The sequence below is a fragment of the Ceratina calcarata genome, unplaced genomic scaffold (assembly GCF_001652005.2).
Source record: "Ceratina calcarata isolate Rehan_Ccalc_2016 unplaced genomic scaffold, ASM165200v1 scaffold162, whole genome shotgun sequence".
Lineage (NCBI taxonomy): Eukaryota > Metazoa > Arthropoda > Insecta > Hymenoptera > Apidae > Ceratina > Ceratina calcarata.
In genome coordinates, this window is record NW_017137498.1 from 230,381 (window position 1) to 254,362 (window position 23,982).

Sequence of the window (23,982 nt, forward strand, 5' to 3'; positions counted from 1 at the left end):
CGATGATGCGAGTTATAATATACATAATTCGAACTCCTAGCGAATTTGGATATCCTTAGCCTCTCCAACATTGGTTTTGTTCACAGAACGACGCAGCCAAAGTAGTTAAAAAATTATTTCAACTTTCTGGATTTAATGAACATCATTCGATGAATAAAAGTGTGTGAATTAAAATATGTTTAAAATACAAACAATTTATATTTATTCGATTACTGTACATACTCCAATAAAAAATACAAATTTCAGATCGTATTGCCTATACGTCCCATACATGGAATGCGGCAAACAAGTAGCTATAATTACACTTCGTCTGCAATCGTTCGCGAGTGCATAATTGTTTCTTGTTCGCATATTGGATAATGCTTAATGATCGTTCCGAGGTGTCGCTAAATACTCTGATCGATCGTTTTATCCAGGTGAAGTGAAAAATTATGCGAATAAGCGGAACATGTATAAAATTTCTACATTCTAATGTAGGTCGTTTTGAATACTAGGAAGCAAATTTTGAAGAAATTATATCTATAGAGTTATATGCAATATAGCAAATATGGCGAACGTATGTCGAGTCTAATATCAAAATGACACTGTATGCGAAGTTGAGGAACATTCAACGAAGGACGTTTTTCTGTCGGAAGGAGACTGACGCGAATTCACGAAATCTTTTGAATTCCTGGAAGGTACTTTAAGAATTCGAGATCTGAAGAGTTATCGAGTTAACTTTGCGAAAAGGCGACATAATGGAGCAGACGGTGGGCGAAGTCGAGAACGCGAAAAACGAGCTAACGCGAGAACATTTTTGTAAAAAGTAGAACTAAATACAATAAATGAAGCGTATCTTCTTTTAATAAGTATTTGTTATGTCACTTACATTAGAGTCGCAGTTCCATGCAAAACTGTCAGGTGGAATTATAAAGTGGTCTTACCTGTAACACAAAAATAAAAAGATTATGAGACTTGGAACTGTTTAACAATAAATGAGAAAAAAAATTCGTCATACACTTTATATTACAGACTCTAGTACAATTTCTCTCTTATTGAAATTCATCTACTTTTTGCTTTATTAGATAATTTAAATTGACGTCTGAAAAAGACGATTACGTACTATCCTCGAGACATCTATCACCGCGTATTATTCATTACATCGTACCGCATTTTCCAATCCATAATCAGCATCGATTATTGCGCAACCTCTAGTCAGACTCAGCATCTGCGATTGAACGTAGCGTGAAAATGTAGATTTCATCTCGAGGCTGCGTTGGCCGAGCCTCGATTGCGCCAAATTGAAAACTCAAATCGAAACGGTTCGAATTAAATGTCGCCGCATTAAAACAGACACTCAGACCGGCCTGAGTCTCGATCGAATGACAAAGGGGACGCGAATTGCAACGATCAGATAGCGACTAGCACGGTCTACCATCGCTTTTGCACTAATCACAACCATTGATCCCGGAAAACGGCAGCACGCTTTGCGTTCTGCGATCCAGTATTGCGTAGACTTCTACTGATTTACTACGTATCCTTGAACAATGTCTTGCTGTTGCTTTCACGAGACACCTGGTAACTCGTTCGGTCTTTTTTTCCAGTTAGAAAATAGTCACTGGACTACCACGCTGCACCGTTTATTAACGAGCTCGCGAGAGTAGTTAATCAGCAATAAACAACTCGAGACTGTTGCGCCACAGTGGTTCAATGCTATTCCGTGGTTTTTAACGTGTTATACGTGCTGCAATTATCCATAACAAATTCATGAAAAAAGATATTTTGTCTCGGAATATATTAACGTGGAGAGTTACTTCATAAATCATATACCATTCGTCGGTGAGAAACGTACGTCCTTCGGTTTGCTCATGGCTTATACATGTGCTGTTAACGATCGCACGAACGAAAGTGATTTGTTTAGAATTTCCTTCATAACATTTTACATCCTGTGTTCCTTCCTCGCCGATGACTATGATAGTACAAAATCGTGAGCCCCCGTCGCGAATTGATCGCAAACTCATCGCGTAATCCAGTTTTGCAATATAGAAATGTTGTCGAACTTTAATGAACTTTAATGTACACTGCACGGTGCAGCGTGGCGCATGGCTTCCTATGATTACCGTTTCTCCTACTGATGATTCTGTCGTTGCGTCGCATTCTCGCGTTTGATACGAGTGAGGACGATGAGTTATGGAATCAGCCGGTTCGTCAGCATCGATATTTACACGTCCAGTAGCCAAGTTAGCTGGCTCGTTGCGATTTCCGTTTGTTCACCGGAAATCGGAGTTGGTGAGAGAACCGGAGAAACGGCCACGGTGCAGCAGGCAGAAATTCGCGGCAGAACCTGTTCACGGTTGCCTGATGTGGAATACCTGTGTATGTCTTAGAGCAGACAGTGTCGAGATATCGCAAAAGAGGATGTCGTTACGTAACAAGCTGCGCAGAGGCTCGTGCCTTGTAAAACTGTTTTTACACGGAAAAAGAAGGTCCGAGTCTAATGGACTCGCGTAACGGAACGCGATCACGCTTCGTAAAAGCTTTAGCTTGTCTCTTGTATTTTCGCTTATTTAACGCATTAACCCCTTTCGTTAGTGCCAAGTCGTCAGATAATGAGAATTTAATCGCTATTAAGGAATGCACGGAAAATTGCATTTTCATTATTACTTATTTTAGATAATATAGGATACTCAAAGTAATTTGAACAAAATCTAAGAGTATATAGTTATATTCAACTAGTCAATTTAATTACTGAGATATTTACACATTTTTCAGTTACGAGTTACGAATTTACCAGTTACGAAGGAAATTTTAAATAGAGTAATTAAGGTTTCGCATAGTACATAATAATAGTATATTTCGTTCGATACTATTAAGCAAACAGCATCATCGACTTCACCTGAAACTCAACTTTTTGATGATAAGAGAATAATGAAGAATGCAAAGGGCAATAAGCTCGACTGATCCTGCATAAGTATTTTCCTATGTTTAGACTTAGACCCATATTTTCGACAGGGTAACATTAATAGTCTACCTCATCGCACAGATACGGAGTTCACTTGTTTAATATCGATGAGTTTCGATGTGTAACGATGTTTACAATATATATGAATGTTCATAAATTATCGTAAAGAATATCAGAAGAATAGGAAGTTTTGTAGGAGAAGAATGAGGTAAGAAATGATTTCGTGATCAATTTTTTCAAATAAAATTATTCCGGAATTATGCCAAAAGACAAACCATGAAATATTCCACTCGTATTAGTAATCGAAATATTTTTAAGGGAGAAACTTTAATATTCGTTACTCTGTAGGAGCGTGTGTTCAGTTCCCTCGGTACGCGCACCGGGTGATCGCGTGACGCGCGTGAAACGGGTCGTTCCTGTGTCTCTGGCTCTGGCCACTACCTCGTCTTTCATTCACAGTCCTCGCCCGAAGCGATCGTGGTTGAAGGATCTCAAACATCTGTATCCTGCAGGAGACTGTGAATGATCTGAGAATGGCCTCGCCGACTTTCACTTCGATTTTGCTCGTTGGAAGTGGAGCGGATACGGCAAGTGGTTTCGCGTGTGCAGATATCAGTCTTCGATTTCTCATACTTTTTAATTGAAATATCATTTCTACTACTAACATCCCGTCGTTTATCGACTGTAATCCAGTAAAACGATGACGAAGCGTTTTTGAATGAAATAAATTCGCGTGCAGATCAAAATAAAAGATAAACCAATTTCCTCAGCTTCCTATCTGCATTTTATACTTGCGACCGCTTAATTAACGTTTCCACTTTGGTTTAATTAATTCTCAGCGATTTTATCGCGCACAATAATATATTTAAAGCCCGGCCCATTAATTACGGAACGAAATGCTTTGAGAACCGTAAAAAACGAAACAGCGCCCCTTGAAAATCCACTAATTTTCGACTGGAGCGGCTCGCACGATTCACGGTTGAGGATCTCAGGTACGCCCGCTTCGCCAGATATACCCATACGAAGCTATACGCAGGTATATGTGAATACGAGTCCCTTCCCTTCTAACTCGCACGATAGTGGTTAACCGGTCGGTTTACATATGTACAGGTTATTCGAAGCGTGGGCGAGCCAGAACAAGTGACAGCGCGCAAAAAGAAAAGAAGAATTCGTGAACGGGTTAAAAGATATCAATCGCAGGGCACTGAAACTCCCGACGCGACCGAGCGTTCGTTGAAATATGAACGTAATCTTCAATTATAACCCTGTGTAAAATTATTTCCTTATTTCTTCGATTTGCGACCAGAAACCCATTGAATTTCGGATTGTTTATTGAAGAGGAAATAAAAAATATTTCATGAAACTATTGAGAACTAAATAACATTATTTAATTCACTATTACGCTTATATTTCCGTCTGTTTGCTATGTTAATTTTATCAAACAGTGTAATTTGTACATTACCAGTTTATCTCACAATTTATCAATATTTCACAAGTTATTTTGCACTATTTTAGAAACAATATTAATTACGTGAAACAACCTGCTTGAACTATCTTACAATTTCAAAATATTCCACTACGGATCGTTAAATACAGACACAGACGTTTAATACACAGCAGGAATATTGATAAAAAAATACATATGAATTTACTATTCATTGTCTTATATACATAAAAAGTAATGTAAACGGAAAATTCACTTCTAACTGGTTAATTTACCAATTCACAAGTATATATATGTATGTATACCTAATCGAGAGGAATACAAAAATTATGCGACTGCGAAGATGGTTGAAAGGTGCAAATGCACGTTATTTTCTCAGAACCGTGGTGGCTCGCTTGCCAACCGATCGTTTCGCGATCTCGACACGTTTTACCTGGCTGTACACTCCGATCGTAGTAGCGTGTATTTTCAACAGGCCGCGAGAATACAAAGTATCACCACATTGAGTATTCCTGAAATGCAGACCGAACGTCTAAACGTGTGTCGCCTTCGTTGTAGATTTCGAGAAAAAGCAACGACGGACGCGGGATACACCAGCGTTTCACACGATCCAAAGAAAGTTTCATGCGACGTACGACGAACAGTAAGTACGTATTTGGCAATACATTTGCGAACGGATGATCATTTTTAAACATGAGACAAGTTTGGTGTAAATAGGATATGATTTAATGCGACTGAGTAACTAATACGAGAAACTCGCAATAATCTTGTGGTTACTTATCAGCGTATCGTCCTGTGTTACACATAAAAGGATAATGTAAGCGATGCTGTATTGTCTAAAAATACATTTTATTCTCAGTAAGCATAGGAAGTTCGTATCAGAAATTTATAAAATGAGGAAACATTTATTTTAATTGCGATGATATAATCGGTTCCTCGTTTAGAAATATTATTTCCGTAATGAATGAGTGGACCTCTAAAGAAACCTTGTAATTCATTTGATAAAAGAATCAATTAATTAGAAAATTCCGAAGGACGCTGGACGTACTCTGGGTAATACGTACATATATGTACATATATCTCGTGGGGAACATCATCGCGGAAACAAACACTTTTATCTTCTCAAGAAGAATTGCAAAAAGCGGGTCGTGTGTGTGATCCGTGCCAGGTAGCTCGTATCATGAATGAAAAACAATTAAGAATGAGGGAAGTCGAAGGAAACAGTTCGCATATGCAACGATGCAAAATTGTAATTCTCTCTTGCGCAATTCGCTCGTCAACCCATAGTTAATTTAACATTAACGTTCAATAAGATTAGTTACTATAATTTACATATGAAATTATTAGATTAAGTGTCACTTGTAAATATAAATTTTCGTCGACGATTTTGAAATTAATGGTTCATTACGACGATATTCATGGCCAATAAAATTTTCATTAGAGATTCAAGGTAATAAAAAGCGCACGGATGTGCACGGAGATCGGTGTGAGAAAAAAAATTCGATAGGGCCCGCATCCTCCGTCGACGAGCGTTGGTCTCGTGCGGACGATATGGGCCACTTATGGAATTCTGAACGGTAATTAAGATATTTCCTTAATTAACGAGTAACGGTAGCGGTCAGTTACTTGGGGATAAAGACGACGATTGAATTAGTCCGCTGCTCGGTTATGCTCTGTAAAGTGCAACGTTAAAAAAATAGGAGATAACGACGAGGAAATAATTATGCTGAAAGTTGTGCGATTGCTCGTTCGTATCGGCGTCACTCTCGTATCGAACAGTATCCATAATGACAGGCTTTTATCAATTTTTATTACGATTTCTCTGATGTATGATAATATGCTAATATGAAAGGAAACGAGAAACATTGTACGTATGAATAACAGGTGTATAAATGAACTTTTAACTCCTGTCTTGTATTATCAATATTTCCATCGTTGTTCTAGTTCTCAGTATGTTCAGGATATGATGTAAAGATTTCAATTGACAGAATTACAAAAATGAAATTTCATAAATCATTGTGCGCCACTTGGGTTTGTTTACGTTACTTCAGGTATGAAGAACGTAAAAAATATAATAAAAATGATTATTACGATAATGTAAAAATGTAAGATATATAAAAAAAAATGTATAATATAAACGCAATAGCAGGAATACATTAAAACAAAACGATTTAATGCATAAATGCATGTATCTTGATACATCTTTTCAAAATATTCAACACCTCATTAAAATAGGAAAGAATGGCATTAACATCGGAATAACACTATGACTTGACAAAAATTATATCTTAACTTAAAACAGATGATCCTACGTAATTAGTCAAATTGAAATCGCGAAGGAAAGAAGAATGGAATATGCTGATCATGTTCCGTAGTAGATGCGAAGAGATATTCGCAAGAATCCAAGACTGGTGCTGTCAGCTATTATTTCAGATAAAACCCGACTTAATAGGACCCTGAAATTAATTAGGACTTGATAGGCCACTAACGATCATGGAGGGTTTTATACGATCGCGGGTGGTATTGAAGATTACCTTTGATCGTGTATCGCGGGACCGATTGAGAAATACTCGAGGACGTAATAGCTCTGCCCACGACCCTCATAAATCACGGAGATTGTCAATTAATAACCGGTAATGGACGTCGGAATCGGAGAGGCATCACTTTGTCTAATGATTTCGAAGAAATACACCGATTGTTCTTGAAACTGGTTCGCACCGTTTCGCCTCCGTTAACGAGACAGCTTAAACCGAAAACATCGCGTAATGCCAGATTAACAAGTAACATTCACATTTTTCCGTCCGCACCTATAATGCAAGTACTCTATTAAATCGACAGCAAAGAACACCGGACGAGAAAGTGTTAACACTTTTCTAGTACCAAGCGAACGGACAGAAAATATGTTCGTTCTCACTAAGAGATAATAATGAATGTGCATGAAGACAAAAATATTGACAAATACAGTAATAAACATGGTGGGCCAATAACTCTATCCACCTTAAATATTGCTGTTATTTGTAGTAATATGAAAAAGTGTACAATGCTTATGACTCAAAGTATTACATGTACAGATATTTCATTAATTCATTCATTGTCATGCATAAACTGCTTCCTTATTATACCTGTCTTCAGTAAGTATCCACAATGTTATGATAACAAGTACAAATCTGTTGATTATTGTTGTCATTCAACGAAAGTGGCCTATCGCGAGCACATTACCCCCGTAATGCCGTGTCATTAATTTTGTCGCTATAGTTTGGCCCATAATGTGTACCTGTCCTCGTTAAATATGCGGAAAGAGTGCGTCGGTCGTGTACCGACTAAAGCGCCTGGCGCATGACAATCAACGTGTAAAGCGAGTTTAATGGATTCGCGTACCTCGTTATAAATCGTCTCCTTCCACCTCCGCGTGAACTTTTGTATAGTTCGCACGCGAGATAACCGATTACATTTCCCGCAACAGTATCGTTTAAAATAAAGGAACGAAAAAATATTTGGTTCTCTTTCCCATCGTTTTCAGTAACAATTAATTTTTCTATTTTATAGACAGAATTTGATATTTATATTTGTTTCGTCGTGTTAATAAATATCGTTAACACCTCCTCTGTAGGAAAATATTCAATAACGATGCTAATGAGCCAGTCCGGGTTTTTCACATAGCCCAACTGGATTTTCTACGTTACGCCGAGCGCTCAGGTAAAATTTCTTCGTGCATTCCTCGACACGGCAGACATAATCCAATCGCTCCTAGCGCGTATCATGTATCAAGATCCCTCGCCTTGTCCTGCGTCTCCCACCGCGTACCGAGCATGATTTAATTAGTAACTAAGAAATCAGCAATCAGAAAGCGTATTTTAAGGTGAAACATTTATCTGCGTCCGCTCGACGATTAGCGAGGGTTGATAATGGCACCCGACGCAACGTGGAATTACCATCCGTCACCGTGTGAATGGCCTAAGGTGAGCTAGCGGCAGTCGCTTCGTTCCCAACAACCGAGAAATTCCGTTACAGGGCCGTATCTATTGCGAGTTCCGTTTCAGCAGGTTATGCACACAAACGAAACGTGTTCCGATGCCCAAAAACCTTGCACGTACTTCCGCTCTATACAGATATGGCCAGTTTTATGTCAAAGTAATTATCCTCATGTGATTTTATTCAGGACTCCTGCTCCGTTCCGCCTTTATGTCAGTTTGGTTCGATTACGGTACCCTTTTCTTTGTGTTGAACAGGTTCACTTCTGTGAAATGCCATTATCTTCTTACCTAACGTTTCTCACGATGTACAAGTACGTTAAAGTACCTTACGATTTCATATAAGGAATTAATTGTACAATATGCGCGCTGAAGAAGCTGTCCATGAAAATTATTGGTAACGTTTATAAAAAGTTACTGCATCAAAATTGTGTGTAACCCAATGGCCCCTGGTTTCTCTTTCGAGGCTAGTACCTCAACGGATCGCACACTTTTCTTCCTGAGAAACCTTCAAGACGTGGGAAGCGAAAGGCTGGGGCTTCGAAGTATGTTGCACATGTGCCAAGAAATGGGTGGCGCCCAACCATGTGGCGAGAAGAGCCTAACAAGAAGTGACACCCCTTAGAATATTTAGAAAACTTCCACTCGCAAAAATCATACGTATAATCAAATGTATTACATCGATCAAACTTGTTTATTCTTCACGGAGATCGGTGCTATCATAATTCTAAGAGACGTTGCCCAAATTTCAATGAATCAAGTTTTAAGAATAAGCAAAATAATAATATATCGTTCCTGATGCGTTTCAGAAAATTTCATCCTTTGCATCGTGTCATAGCCAATTTTTTTTTTATTCTATTCCACGTTCGACCAACTTCCCATTACGAGCACAACAACCTGTTGCTTCGATTCGCTTTGGCTCGTTTCCCACACGAGACGTACCCATGTACCATACGCGTTTCTTTTACACATTATAAGAGAGGCGTAGCAAGGAACACGTTAAAAAACGTTCTGCCTCCGAATATTGTCACACATCGACATTTACTTTGATATAATTAATTATTCATTCATAATTCTCAATATTGCACTTTGCATCTGGATCAGAGAAGGTATTGCGAGCTCGAGAACCGTGAAGAAATAATTCAATTTAGTATTTCAATTAGAAATGTTTTTCCGTCTTATCGATGTACTAATTAGATATACTAATTATTCTTTTCTTGGAATACGATAACAATTTTGCACGCCGGCTTCTATGGCTATATTATTCGTAGATAGTTGGCATGAATTACTTTACGCAGCAGTCGTCAAGGATTTTCCTGACGTCTTTATCCGGAAATGGTTCTCTATTCCACAACAGTCGATCTCACCGTATGCAACATTTATCGAGTACGCCTTCATTGACGAAGAATGTAAATCAGTTTAATTCTAATGTAATTCATTCTTAATTATAAAATGCTAGGTTTATGATTTAAATTTCATTTCAAGTTACTTAAACGACAATCGTCAGCTTCTCAGTTGTGATTTCATAAGAACAAACTGTTTAATATCCTCTGTTTGTTCAGTGACAACTGGCAGCGAGAAAAAACGGAGTATACTGCGGTTAGAATGGCGAGTAAACTAGTAAAATGTAAAGAAGGGAGTAGAGGACTTTACACATGTAGACTTTGTTGTTCTTTACAATGGCGCGTGACACCCGTAACTGATTGGCGTTACGCACGGTTAACTATGCTATTTCGTCTGCGTTCTGTGCGCGTCCATAATTGTAGAAAATTTATCTTCTGCATTTTAAACGGTGCTTTCAAAAGAAAAACCAAAGAACCAGAAAAAAGATTTCGATGGAACAGTATTTTCGACATACTTTCTTTTCTATTTTTCTGCAACTTGCGTTACCTCACCAATTTTATTTAAGAAAATAAATATACATACACGCGTTCCTCTAAATGTTAATTTAGTACACACGCCACGTGAACTAATAATAATTTGACCCACAGTTGTCGAAAGTAAGTTTCATTAGATTTTTGCTGCGTTGTTCGTATAAAGCAGTGAAACAAATCAACTGCCAAGCTTTTATAACACCGTATTTATTTCTTGAAAAGCGTAATAAATAATTAAGTAAAAGTTCTACGAAAGAGAATGATGATGTCGCATCATGACCTACCCAGACATCGTCGTTCCACTATAGTCGCGAATAAAAGCGATAACTGATTTTAAGAAATGGCATTAAGTAAATGAAAGCCTGAGTCTGGGGTGTAATTTGGTGGAGGGCGGCACAGACAGAGAAGGAAGGAGGAAGGATCGTCGAAGGTCAGGACCGTTCCCGACCGCGTTTTTCATGGATTCACAAAGGCGCGCACACTTCTACGAAGATCCCGGCGCTGTGCGGCCGAGCTGGCGTAAGTGCCGCTGTCTTCTTCGCGGCAGAGTCTCGCTTGGCAGAGCACAAAACAACCTCGACGTTCCCCAACTTCGCTTAACCAACTCCCGCTCGAATAACGGAAAACGGTACCCCGAATTGAGCGACAGAATTATGTACTGTCTGGTCCCTCAACCGTGATTCTCAGTTCACATATTACATGAAAATCTGATAGGCAGAAGAGAAAAGGATTTCTTGTACAGTAATACACCCGGAGGATAATGATTGATTGTCTGTTATGATGATGAGTTTTGGCGTTATCGAGATATCTACTTGGTCTCGCCTGAAATCGGCTTTGCGCGTAAGAGTCTGCTATTGTTGAAGACTTACACTAAAAATGGAGTATGACAATTGTTATAGTCAACAAGAAAACTATTGAAAAATAAGAACAAGCTATCGCCAGTTATTATACCATAATTTACATTTTTAAGTGCTTTCACACGATGAATCATGAATAACGATTCTCGTATACGAATAATGACGCGTGAGGTTGCATATGTTTTGAAGTGTAAAAGTATGAGATATAAATACATTCAGGAACTACGTACACTTATTAAAATCTTTCTCTATTAAGTATTAAATCAAAACTTTACGCTAAGTCAAACAATTATTCTTGGTGCGATTGAACCCCGCATGGTATTGACCAAATTCTAAAGCGTGGCGGTGGATGGAAATGAATCTCGGCCTTCTTTCATTTGCAGTCCACCTGTTGCTTTAAGACCGAGGATCTGTTGTACAATCGTTAAAAAAGAAATACGAGTTAGCGTCATGTCTTCGGCGCGGCGTTCGCTTGATGGATCCTTCTTCCTCGACTCGATCGACGTGCACATACGTACATAATATAACACATACATATATATACGCGAATGTCGGATTGTTTTGCCAGCATCGCTTCGGAGAGAAACGAAGTCGAGTTCTCATCTGTCGAGTCGGTCCCTTTGCTCTTGCTCTCATGCCACGTACGTTGAAAAGGTAAGCACGACTACCTACTTGCGATCGTGATCACGAAGCAAATGATTAATGCGCTTCGAACAAAGGGGATGGACAGAGAAAGCCAGATTGTTAGCTGTGTCTACTATTGTACCGATAGAATGCTAGACTGCCCACCGTAGTCTTTTCTACGATCCTGCTTCACGTTATCAGACTGATTCTAGTATCGTGAATGACCATCGAAGATGCCAGCTGGTGTTCTATTATAATTCTTTTATTGATCGCCGCAGGAGATGCGGAAATAAGAGGTTTGGCAAGCTGTAATTATTCTACTTTTTCGGTGACTGCATTTTCTAATCGTGTAATTGATTCAACTTCATTTAAAGAGAAATTAATGGTCACTATATTTATTTTCGATCTAATCAGTAAACAATATTGATGAATCAATATATCTTTTATCGAGCATTAAGACAATCATTTACAACAGTAGTACTATAAATTATACGTTGAGGCTAATAAAGAACGTTCATCGACGCGCCCGAACGATACGAGCAGATGTGAGGTACAGAAGGTGAAATCGAAAAAAGCTTGACCTAGACCAACTGGGAAAGTCTGAAGAATACACGGACAGACAAAACCTGTAGCAACCCGGGCTGAGTCTTTCGGTCTCTGGGAATAGTGGAGGTGGAGGCGGTGGTTCATCACCTGCTCATCATCGAGCGTGGGATGATGCACCGCCCCAGGTAAAAGGTCCCTAAAAGAAATCGAGTGAAAAGAGAGAGGCAACCTTGAGGATAACACGGGTTCCCTCCATTATTAATGAATCGTGTGAATATACAGATCGTACACCGGCCTCCGCTTCTACCTCGTGAAGTATCGGTCCTATCGCCTTATGGACCACAGAACCATTCGCGTTTTCTGCCAGATCTCGGGGACCACCTCACCACCACTTGTTCCGAGGCTGGGAAATGCTAAGCCACCGTTGAATGCGTAAACATCTGTGCGGTTCCTTGCTCCGATTAGCTATCATACGGATCAGGTGACGGAGGCTGTTTGTAACAGACTCTAATTTCCAAACACCATGGTCCCAATAGACTCTCGAATCTGTATAAAGCAGTACTTAAGCCCTGTTACGTCGAACAGTTATGAGCTTGTGTTCCACTTGTGTTATTGCATTCAACGTAGAGTAACTCGAGTTTCTCTTTCCTAAATTCGATATCAGTCGATCAGCGATAATGTTATCTCATAGCGAAAAGATAACTGATAAATTCTTATACGATAAATATCTATATTCATTCCCAGTTCTTTTAATTATCATTCATGGGCAAGGATAAACCACGAGATAGATCACAGATTATTATTGTTATTGTATTAATAATCAATTACTTTTATTTACTTTTTATTACATTTTATGTATCATAGTGCTCACGTAAGAACGAGGAAGTAATTAATTTTCCTGTAGAACGAACAAGACTGCGAACACGTATCGTGTCAAAACGAATCTCCTCGGCTCCCATGAATCACGATACGGGAAAGTAATTGAAGACGCCGGCAAGCTGGCAGGCTGACTTTTTTCTCAGACTCTGGACCAAACGCGCCATAAGTTTCCTTAAAACATCGGGAAGAAGCGAGTTGGCCAGCTGCCGGTGTGTCCATGGGACGCCACGCAGCGGCAAGGAGCATGTGAAAAGGAGGGAGAAGAGGCGAAATCCTTAGAACAGGACGTGTTCCTCTTGTACGAGAAAGCCTCGCTTCCGGGTTCGCCTCTCTGTATTAGATATTCATGCTCATTTCCTACGGGGCAGCTGGTGCTTTTTCTTCCTCTCTCCTCTTATTGAGGACGAAGCTAATTTTTAAGGCACCGTGTGCACCATGCGTCCGCCGCGAAACGAATAGCAACCTGTTCAAAAACACCCACATCTACCGTCGTTTACTATACGCGCGTGTTGCTGATTTGTATATCTACGTACGTAGTCATAGGGAAAGTAGCAAAACAGGTTTCGTGGAGGTGGAAGGGCCGTGGTATTAATCACTAACGAGCATCGATTCGTGGGAAAGCTACAAATTTATGTGAGTTATGACATTTTTCTCCTTTCTTAAGAAACATATAGAACTAAAATAATACGTGCAAAATAATGGAATAAATATTGTATCATATCATCGCATGGAACAAATGGAATTATTTCAAAGATTAATAAACGTCTCTTAAATCGCTAATGTAAAACGACTCGAAATTCGAGATTTTCAACGCGTAAGTCAATATAAATATCTTTTATAACATACGTCAGATAAGAGGAAAAAGAGACGCATTGAATTTCAATGCATGGTTTATAATCGCCCGGACTAGCGTAGACGAGAACGGCGACAAGTAAATTGATATGTCAATGGGGAATCGATCAATGAGCTGCAATTATGAATGAACTCGCGTGTTTCCGTTTCTGTTAAAGAATATCGTACGATAATCGACAAAGCATCGTATTTCCACGAGATGGTAACGAGGCATAGAAACAGCGTCTGCCAGTAAGAAAATTTCTTCGACTTAATACGGGGTCGCGTGATTTTTTCGAAAGGGGCATTTTCCCATGATAGAAAGGATGCTGTGTAAATTGTCAAGGGGGGCCAGGATAGCTCGCTAGACCTGTCCTAATATTTACGGAAGTGGAGTGTCCCTTCACGTTGCCCCCTCCTCTTTCCCTAAGGAGCATACCGCGGAGAAGCTGAAGATCTTTTTGACTGTGTAAACGTCCTTTGTACCCGTCGTGCTTCGCTAGACAACCACTCAGCCCATAAGTAGCCGCAATTTGTGGGGACTTTGGGGAACAGTGCTCCGAAATGGCGCTTAGAATCGTCTTAAATTGGTTGACGCATAAGGTCACCTGCAAACTGGCATATACGGCATAATGTTGGAGTAAGTAAAAGGTACTCCTTAGCCATTTCTCGAACGTCCTTATACGGTCAATTATATGCGCAACTTTACAGAAAATCGCTTTTATGAATAATATGTATTTTGAAAGTTTGCGAGTTGTTTTGTCAATTCATTCACGCTACCCACACGTTAAGAATTGGTGAAAGTAAAGCGATGTATCTGGTAGCGAACAGTGTTTCCCTTATTCATAAGTTTCAGGTACTAAAGGGACGTAAGTGTGATTAAAATCTTGTTCCCACCGACGATACAAAGCCATTACAAAAGGTGCTAAGCACGTCGGTTGCGTTGCGCCATTATCGGTGAGGCACAGTGCGAAATAACATCATTTACTTGTGAATATTTACTTCAAACAGCGTAACGTGACGTATCGATTAATAAAATTCGAAAGTTGACTCATACAAATCAAAGAACTTCGTTATGTGTTGCATAAAAATACACTTCATGTGTTGTTCGTTTAGTAGATTATAAGAAAACAGTACAGTCTTCCAGATTAATATACTACGCAATATCACAATTTTAATATCTTAGATACACTCTAGACCTCGGCTATTATAATATCTTAAGCGTGATGGAATTTCGTTTTTCCTATTGGCTTCGAAGTTCTTGTCTAACGCACTCGTCTTGCATGCGCGATATAAATAATGTGTTCAACAAGTCGACATCCAGGGAACATCACCTTAACGATGGCCAGCTAAGAGATCATCGTGCACAAAGTATTCCAGCAAGCACGTTTATGGCAGTACTATTAGTATCAAAGAATTAGCTGTGAACTGGCGTTCATTATTGAAAATTGTTGGGATAAACGCGGAATTCTTTGGACAAAATAATTCAAAAATACTAAATTACACCTAATGAAATGTTACACTTTAATAAACTATCGCGTAACTGCGGGGACGAAGTTACTTCCCGAACGAGTTGAGCACGATGCTCGCACGATTGTGGATAGTATCATTTGTCAAAGACTGCGAACAAACAATTGCATTAATTTCTTGTTTCGCACGTATATTAGGATTGCTCATGAATTACAAGTTCATCTCATGAACTTCGTTGTTTGAAGAGTGGATATATCGTAGTGACGAACATCGTTAGTCATCGTGTATACGTGATAGACAATGAAAGAATGCGTGAGTATTCAGTGCAGTACATCACTACGTGCTGCTTTTTTAATCTGCTCTTTTTCTTCATTCTTTCGTGATACGAATCATTTCACAGAGTTTGCCAAGTTCGAATTTGACGACAGCCGCATTGTGTAATGAACATACTACAATTTTTTTAATGTAACCGTAGTAACATAGAAACCGTTTCGTCTCAAGTACGAGAAGAAAGCGCGAGGAGGACCAGACATAAGGGTTTGCAAAAACGATGCAAGGCTGATGGTCTGCTCGTAAAATTCTTTGTAACCTTGCTTCTTAAGGATCGCGCCTTTTTTGTTGAGACAATTAATATCGCAAGTCAGTGTTACTTTTTTCTTGCATTAAGAGGCTAGGGTAATCACGTAACTTTTCTAATATTTATACCTGATGTATTTCAAACTAAGAATGTTAAAACAAATTTTGCCTGGATTCTCAGAGAAATAAAGATATAGAATCGAATGGCGTAAACCCATATTTTTGGCCAATTTAGTGGGTAACATTGACCTTTTGCCTTCCCGCATAACTATCGTAGTCTTACACTATCTAGAACGCAGTATTGCACATTCTTTAAATTTGATTCCAAACTCAAAAAAACAAACCGGTATTACTAGACGCAAACAATCTTTAACATCCGGTGGATTACGTATGATGCGGTATTCTGGCTGAAAAAGGTCTTCTACGCGAACCAACAAACCGTTTGGCTTGGCAGCATTCACCAGCGGCCGCCCTGACTTGAAGTGGTCCGTGTATGCCTTTTTCTACGAGGGTCCAAGTTGCCAGCGCGGCACAGGACCATTCAACACGCTATTGTTCGTTCCCGTGTACAAAGCAGCCTCGATACTATACAGATTGTATTGACCGTGGCTGTTATCTTCCGTCTAGAATAGAAATCTCCTGTGTCATCCAGATCGGGGGAAAAAGAAGCGAGAATTCCGAGGGTGGAAGAAGGCCTCGTAACTATAATAGGCTTCGAGGGGGCCATCGTTGCATGTCGCGCGCCTTCCACCCCCTCTTTTCAACCTGACTGGGTGCCGTACTTAAAAAAACAGCTTCGAGTAATTAATTCAGATTTTCTTTCTTGAGTCGAATGCTTATCTTCCCACGAATTGTAGATACATTAAATTCATCTTCATGTTATAAAACACAAGTGTGAACAGTTGTTCGATAAATAATTTTATAGCGACTGACGCAACAAAAGATAGCACATGCAATAACAAAAACAAGATACGATGAGGGTCGAGCTTACTTTCGGTAAAGATATATGCTTGACGACGAGTTGAAAGTTAAATAATTCAACGAGTTCTTTCATCATAGACCCAAGTTTTGTGTTTTTCTTTTCTCTAATGGTTGATGACGAGGCAGATTGAAGGGAAAAAGAGTAAGACATTATATACCGGTAAGAATGAATACAGAAGGGTGAGCGAAAAAAGATCGGAGAAAAACAGAGCGCATTGCGGGGGAAGACACGGGACATCGTCAGCGTGTCTTTCTTTTCCCATAATGGAATCTGTAAGAAGAGCTAGGATTGATTTACACGTTCACCATTTCTGCTACCTCATTCCTCGCGTCTAATTAAGAATTATATACTACTCGACGAATATTTTACTCCCGTACATGGCATAAAATAATTACTTCCATGTATGGCGTAAAATGCTTGCTAAAAGAAAGGAGTTCACGTTATTAAAGTAAACACTGGAAGTGCATCGGTAATGTGAGAGTTAAATGTCGGTAACATTCTGATCGACTTTGTCACGGTGTTTCATGGCCAATTTTCCCTAGCGGCGTGTTTCGTGCAAGTAATTGCGTTTAGCGTAATTTCACGCGTGTTCACGAACTATATTACTGACTTGCAACGCGTTAAAAACCGAGGTGCAGGCGTCTTTAGACCTTGTACGGCCGCGAAAAAATAGTCGGCAAGAAGCTCGACATATGCTCCTACGCGATGCTCGCTACCAAGTGTGCCATGCGCGCACATGGCCAGCAAACTAATTTTTTCCCCCGTTTTACGACATGATGTCCTCTCCTGCGGCGCGAAATCAACTTTGCGTGCGGCTATGTCTCCGCCAACCTCTGCCTCGGAACGGACAAAAATTACGCCTGGATAATATTGGGTACCAGTTGAACAAAGAAAGCTCTAAGAGTTTATGCAAATTTCAAAAATTCAACACCTGATTAACAAATTCGTTGAATGTACGCGATATAAAATTTCATACACTGACTCGTATATACATAAATAGCTCGCGTATTTACCGTATTGCGAAGTCAAAGCGTTCACGGTAAAGATATCCTGCAAAAACGAAACCAAGGAGTATCTTATTCCTCGCGCATACACGAGGTTGAGCCAACACGGTGTTCTTTAACCGCGATTGTGTCCGACGAGACGCAAGCGGTATACGTCGCTGCTTCTTCTGGCACTTCCATCTCAGTGGTGTTCCCACACCAACAACTGCTACCAGAGTGTAACGTTATATCGTCGCCGTGCTATGGTGGTTCTTTCACTATGGCGACCAACTCGTGTCTTGCATACGCTATACTTCAGCGAACTGCATGGGTGGCCAGAATTTCACGATGAACCAGGTGCCTTGTAGATCTTTTCAATTCGTTCAAGATGATTTGCAACCCATCAAAGTTGTGTACAAACTATAATTTTCAGAATTCTTAAATATTCCTTAAATCTTCAATCTCGATCTTATCTCTCTTCTATCTAAATGCGTACTCGTTCCGGCAATTTCACTAATGCTGTTAAAGATCTTTTTCTTCAAAGATAATCGAATTCCTTCGGGATCTGTTATGTCGTACATTCACCGTGCTTTATCTTCGCAATCCTTAAAGTTCTAAACACGGTTGAACCGTAAGGTGCATGCAAACTAGCTGAAAGCCGACGTCTTGCCTTCTTCCTTTTTTCTGTCCCTCGAAGGCGAGTTCCCGTCTCAAGTTCAGCGTCATCTACAAACTACAAACAGGCTCGCAGGTTATCCTCGATTCTCCTGCTGCTCGCATCTCTACCACCGCCGCGCTGCGCTGTGCTGGTCCCAGCAAGGCCACGATTACGACGCAACAATGCGGTACCTGAGTGTCGTGGCCCCTCAGGTAACCTAACCCTCGGTGTCTTTCATCCCTCCTGGACCCCCTGTCTCGCCTACTACCGCCACACCATCCGAGATTCTCTGAAGTCCAGGTAACAATGCCCGGCCAGATTTTCTTTGTACCCATTCTTCGCGGATGCGCCATTTTCTTGGTGCACATGCCGTATCATGCGATGGATGAGGATGTCCTGAAGGTGCAAAGCAGACTTGTACGTCCGTGTGATTCATTGACCGCGTTGCAGAAAGGAAGTGGGGTTTGTGCGATTTTAAAACCCGACTGCGATATAATTTCGTATGTGTTCCCTCAAAAATACTCGTCGGAATCGTTTTAATTTCTGTATGTAATTTTTTTATTCCATGTTTCAATTAGTACGCGATATTATCCAAATAATGACACGTTGTCCCTGCGGTTCATCTTAATTAATCGATATATCAACCCACGTTGTATGACTGAGAACGATCAATCTTGAGTACAATACGCGATCCAAAGGTTATATACCAAATATGCAAAGGAATGGGAAGGTGAAGTTTACTTGTTCATCTAGTCTGACCGACGCGGCGGCGACGACGACGATGCGGCGCGATGGGAGGACTGGACGTTCACCCCGAGCAACGAAGAGAAGAGAGGAGAATGCGAGTTCGCGATATCGAGTCCCGGTTTGGACGAACCAAGTCTCCGGAGACATATCTGGGCTGTTTTCTTCGAGACTGGTTACCCGATTTGGTACAGAGGAGAGCCACCTTGCGAGGAGCGAGTCCTCGACGTCTTACAGCGCGGTGCGACGCATCCGAGCTGCCGGAGACTGTCGGATGTGGTTCGTTCTTCATCCTCTCTCGGTGCACAGACGTACATACATACATGCATCACAATTTTACACGACTCGGTCGCCCGACAGGAAAACGTTACCTTACATGGTCGAGCAATATGATTCTTTTGTTGATCGCGAGCGCTGGCAATTCCAGAGAGACTTGCACAGGATTTACCAAGAATCCGGGTATTACAAGTCGAGTTTTCGCGATACTGTTATTATAGCTACTAGATAACCAGAAAAAGCTATCAACTCAAGGTTAATACATTTGCTTCCTGGAGGAAAAGATTGCTTCTTGAGTTTGTTCTAGGAATTATACTTTATTTAAACGATGCAATTAAAAATATTTTTCTACCAGAAAAACTAATGTTATCAATGCTTTTTTCAATCGCTGCTTAGTTCTTAATTTCTTATAAAATATTGAACTATTGCCGAATAGACGAACGACGTAGCTAAATTTTAATCGTTCGAGATACAATCGATTTAAGTGAAAGTCTACTTTTTCCTACGTGAAATTTCTCGGTTTCATTAACATGCGCTAAAGTACAATACGATTTATGACACGCAACTTTGAATTGCAAATAGGCTAAGGCTGTTCAGGGGGCGGAAATGCGAGGAAGATCTAGTCGGCGCGATTTTCCCTCGTGGCCAGCAAGAGAAACGCGCTGAACGAGATTCGACTTATGAGAGATCGTATATGATCGAACGATGTGAGAAAACTCTGATGGAAAATAAAGAACATTACGTTCTACGTAACGCTTCGTACCCTTTTCCTACTGGGAATCGGATGTCGCCTCTACTCGCGTGACGAGAAACTAGAAGAACACGTGAGAAAAACGCGAGTCTACGATATTCCCTCGTATAGACGCGTTGCCCTTGTGATCGTACTATAATTAAGGTTCGTTGAATTTCTGTTTTGTGCAAACTAGTTTCATGCTGGATTCGCAAAAAAGCAAGCTGGATCTGAAGTACGTAATTAATAAAAGATTCCATGAATGATGGAAAAAACAAGTAATTTTCAATTCACTCAACTTCGATCCCACTAGACAATATAATTAACAATTAAAAATGTCCAGATGAAAATAGAGCTAGAGTGAGATAATATATTGACTTCTTAAATCTTTTTAAAAATTGAGAATAAGAGTGCAGCGAGATTAGGAGAGAACGAAGGCGGGTACGAGCATGAAGATCGAGCGGCGAAGGTGGAGCGGGATAAAACGAAAACGAGAAACGCGAGAAAAGAGAAGACTAAAAAGCGACGAAGAAGCAGAAGAAGAAGAGAGGACACGAGTGACGCGGGAGAGGAAGAGGACGCGGAGGACCGGCCCGAGGTCTCGTAGCGTGCAATCTTCACCCATTGAAGACGCACTGGAAAACTGCACGGTTATTATGCCTGAATGGAATAGGGGACGGGATGTGCAGGACGGGAAGGAATGTCGAAGGTAGCAAAGGATGGACGCGAAACGACGTACGCGTTACTCCTGCCCAGGGGGAAGTTCTTGCTCTGCAACCGCGGCACGCAATCTGGAACCGGGTGGTGGGGGTTGAACGTCAAACCAGGTTCCCCTGGTCGCAAAGTTTCAGGAACCGCGTTTCGAGAGCGTCGTCGTCGCTACGCGTGATTATTTTATGTTCCGGTTTTCACTGCCGTTGCTCGGACGGTTTTATGAACTTACTCGACGGGTTGCCGTTTTCATAAATGGCCGCTTGAAACGTGGTTTTTAAAACTATACCCAAGAATTCAACGCGAATATTATAAATTAATTGATTTAAAGTAAAATTATTCAACTCGCTCGTGCAATTAAGAAATGGAAGAGAATCGTGTCAGACTCATCATTGCATTTTCTGGACGATTGTATCTTATCAGTTTGTCAATAATAAAACTCGATATTACGTCTATTGCGTACTATGTTACTTCGTTATATTATTGTTGAACATCTAGCGGTCTCGTTGTCTATCTGTAATACAAGAAGTTATTCATTCACGGGGATCTTTTCTTTTTATATTGTTCTATCGGGGTCAGTTTCATTTTACTATGTATTTGCGTATATCCGTGAAAGACTTTTCTTCGACTTCAGGATCCCGTTCTTTCGCGTACATGTGTGCGAGAGCATGCGTGTATCTGAAGACAGGATGCTGATCACTCGATCGCCGAAGCAGCTGGAACGCCTCCATTCAAACAGTCTAGTCGGTATCATACGAGTCGCGTACAAAACATGCTTGATAAGAAGCACCTATAGACGGTCATAAGGCAGGCATTTAAAGAACGACCCCGTGGAATGTCATAAAAGACACCTTAGGTAACAGAAGTGGAGTACAATTGTCGCAAATGTAATACATCGTGTCTAAACGTGGACAGCTATTCTCATTGATAAACAAGAAGGTCTCTATAATCTCTCCATTTGATAACGTCTTTTATGATTCACTCGTTCTTATCTTCTTCTATCTTATCTTTGATTCGATACTTACGATCTATATTATAAAGAACACGGTCAAAACGAAAGTAGCCTTGCAGAATTCAAATGAGTGTACGATAAAGTAATGAAAAAGATGTTTTCCAAGATTCTGTATCGTAACATCTTTGCATTATACGAAATACATATTAGTTTTCGAGAAGCAGACGAGTTCATCGATTTTTCTGACGCGTTCTCTCCAAGACGACGTCTTGCTACAAGCAAGAAACATCATCCCGGCATTGAATTCCGGGCCAATACGAGCGCCCCCCTCATCAACCTCAATTAAACTCCACCGTCTCGCACTTATGCTCACTTCGCACCCGTGGCGCATCAAGTGTTGCTGATGTTAAGTCACTATGTATTATTGGTCGAGCCAGTCTCAAGAAGGTTGTTCTCCAGACTTGGAATCGTCAAAGGAATCCTTGTTTCCTCGTTCACTGTTCCCGATCAAAGAAAATCGCACCGAGTAAACGAACGATCAGTTGGAATCCTTGACGTAGGATCACAGCGAGTAATTAAAACTCGATTCAACCGTTTGATTTTTTAATAAACACTTTCTACTCGTCTTCAATACGAGGTCCGCTGAACTTTATACGTCTCACGTGCTCGCGTGCAATGGAAAGTTTGTGTTTACATTTCATTCATTACACGCTAATTATAAAATTGTTTTCTATTGTATCGTCGACTCTGCCGATTTCCCAATGGTTCACAGAATTTCTCCAGCTCCGTGTCGTCAAACCAACAGTATTTCTAAGCGCCGGTCACTCGATTCCCAAGAACAATACTAACGTGATGTTTCGGCCCGTCGCGTTGCTTTATAAATCCTCTACGAAACTAACAACGCGTCATATAAGTCTGCCTTTTCGATTCGAAGGAAGCGAAAAGAAAACGTGACATTTTTCGACGTGTTCGCTAAAACGCGATTGATCCTTTCAGTCTCGTCGAATGGCTATATTTAGAGCATCACAATCAACAGTCGTTAAGAAACGGCTAAGAATCCTTTCCTGTTAGTGACCCTCGGAGTGTGACCATGCTCCTTGAGACTCGTATGATTCAAATTTCACGCCGGACATGACGCTGAATATCTCCGTTAGGATTATACATCGGTAAGAGAGCAATGTCGTTGAACTTCAATGCTCGATCGTAAAAAGGTGTATCTCCTCGTTTCTCGAGGGCTGTTTCAAAACATCGCTGGCCCGCGGCCCGCGATGAATGCGAGCGTACGTGCGTGCAGGTCTTTGAACTTGCTTCTCAGGAGCAATAAGACTCGATTTCGAACACGCATTGAACTCTTTTGCTTCGTCAAGCCTGTGCTTCGGAAGAGCCTGTGTATCGTTTTCTCACGTACCGAGAACGCAACGGCAAAAGGCTGACGAGAACTGACAGCGAATGAGGATTGGAAACCGCAAAATCTTTCACGCAAGATTGAATATCGAATGACGACGTAAGTAAAAGCAGCCGGCTGGAGAAAAAAGGACGGTCTGTAACAGCATCGAGTGTTTTCAACGTATTACTATATACTATCATATTCTTGGAAACAGCGTTCTGATGTCTCCAAAGTTTCAGCGAATCTTGCTTTCATAAAAGAACTCATGAAATTAGCCAAGAAATCATTTCTTGGTCTCATTATTCATCATCAATTTCATTACTCTCAATGTACATTCAATTCCAGAATGGCATTATGTACCGATGAGATTGATCAGTGTACGAAGAAAGATTTTCTACCAACCGGCAATGGTAATAGACATGAACAGAATTGTTCATCTTACCACGGAAATCGTGTTTCCATTTCATGTAAAAGCGGATGATACATCCTTCGAAGAATTACGATGAAAACAGGAAAACCATTTTAAAAACGCTAATAGGACGCTAG

The 23,982-nt window shown here is 40.5% G+C and overlaps 1 protein-coding gene and 1 long non-coding RNA gene across 2 annotated transcripts in view; both read right to left on the reverse strand.

Annotated features, from left to right (window-relative positions):
* Positions 1-23,982, reverse strand: part of Egfr (epidermal growth factor receptor) — a 145,638-nt gene that overhangs the window by 115,318 nt on the left and 6,338 nt on the right. The window lies entirely within an intron of this gene.
* On the reverse strand, positions 586-1,998 carry LOC113465249 (uncharacterized). The gene is made up of 3 exons (XR_003390085.1): positions 1,810-1,998; positions 1,103-1,723; positions 586-923 (listed from the first exon to the last, which is right to left on the reverse strand). It is a non-coding gene; the product is annotated as an uncharacterized LOC113465249 (long non-coding RNA).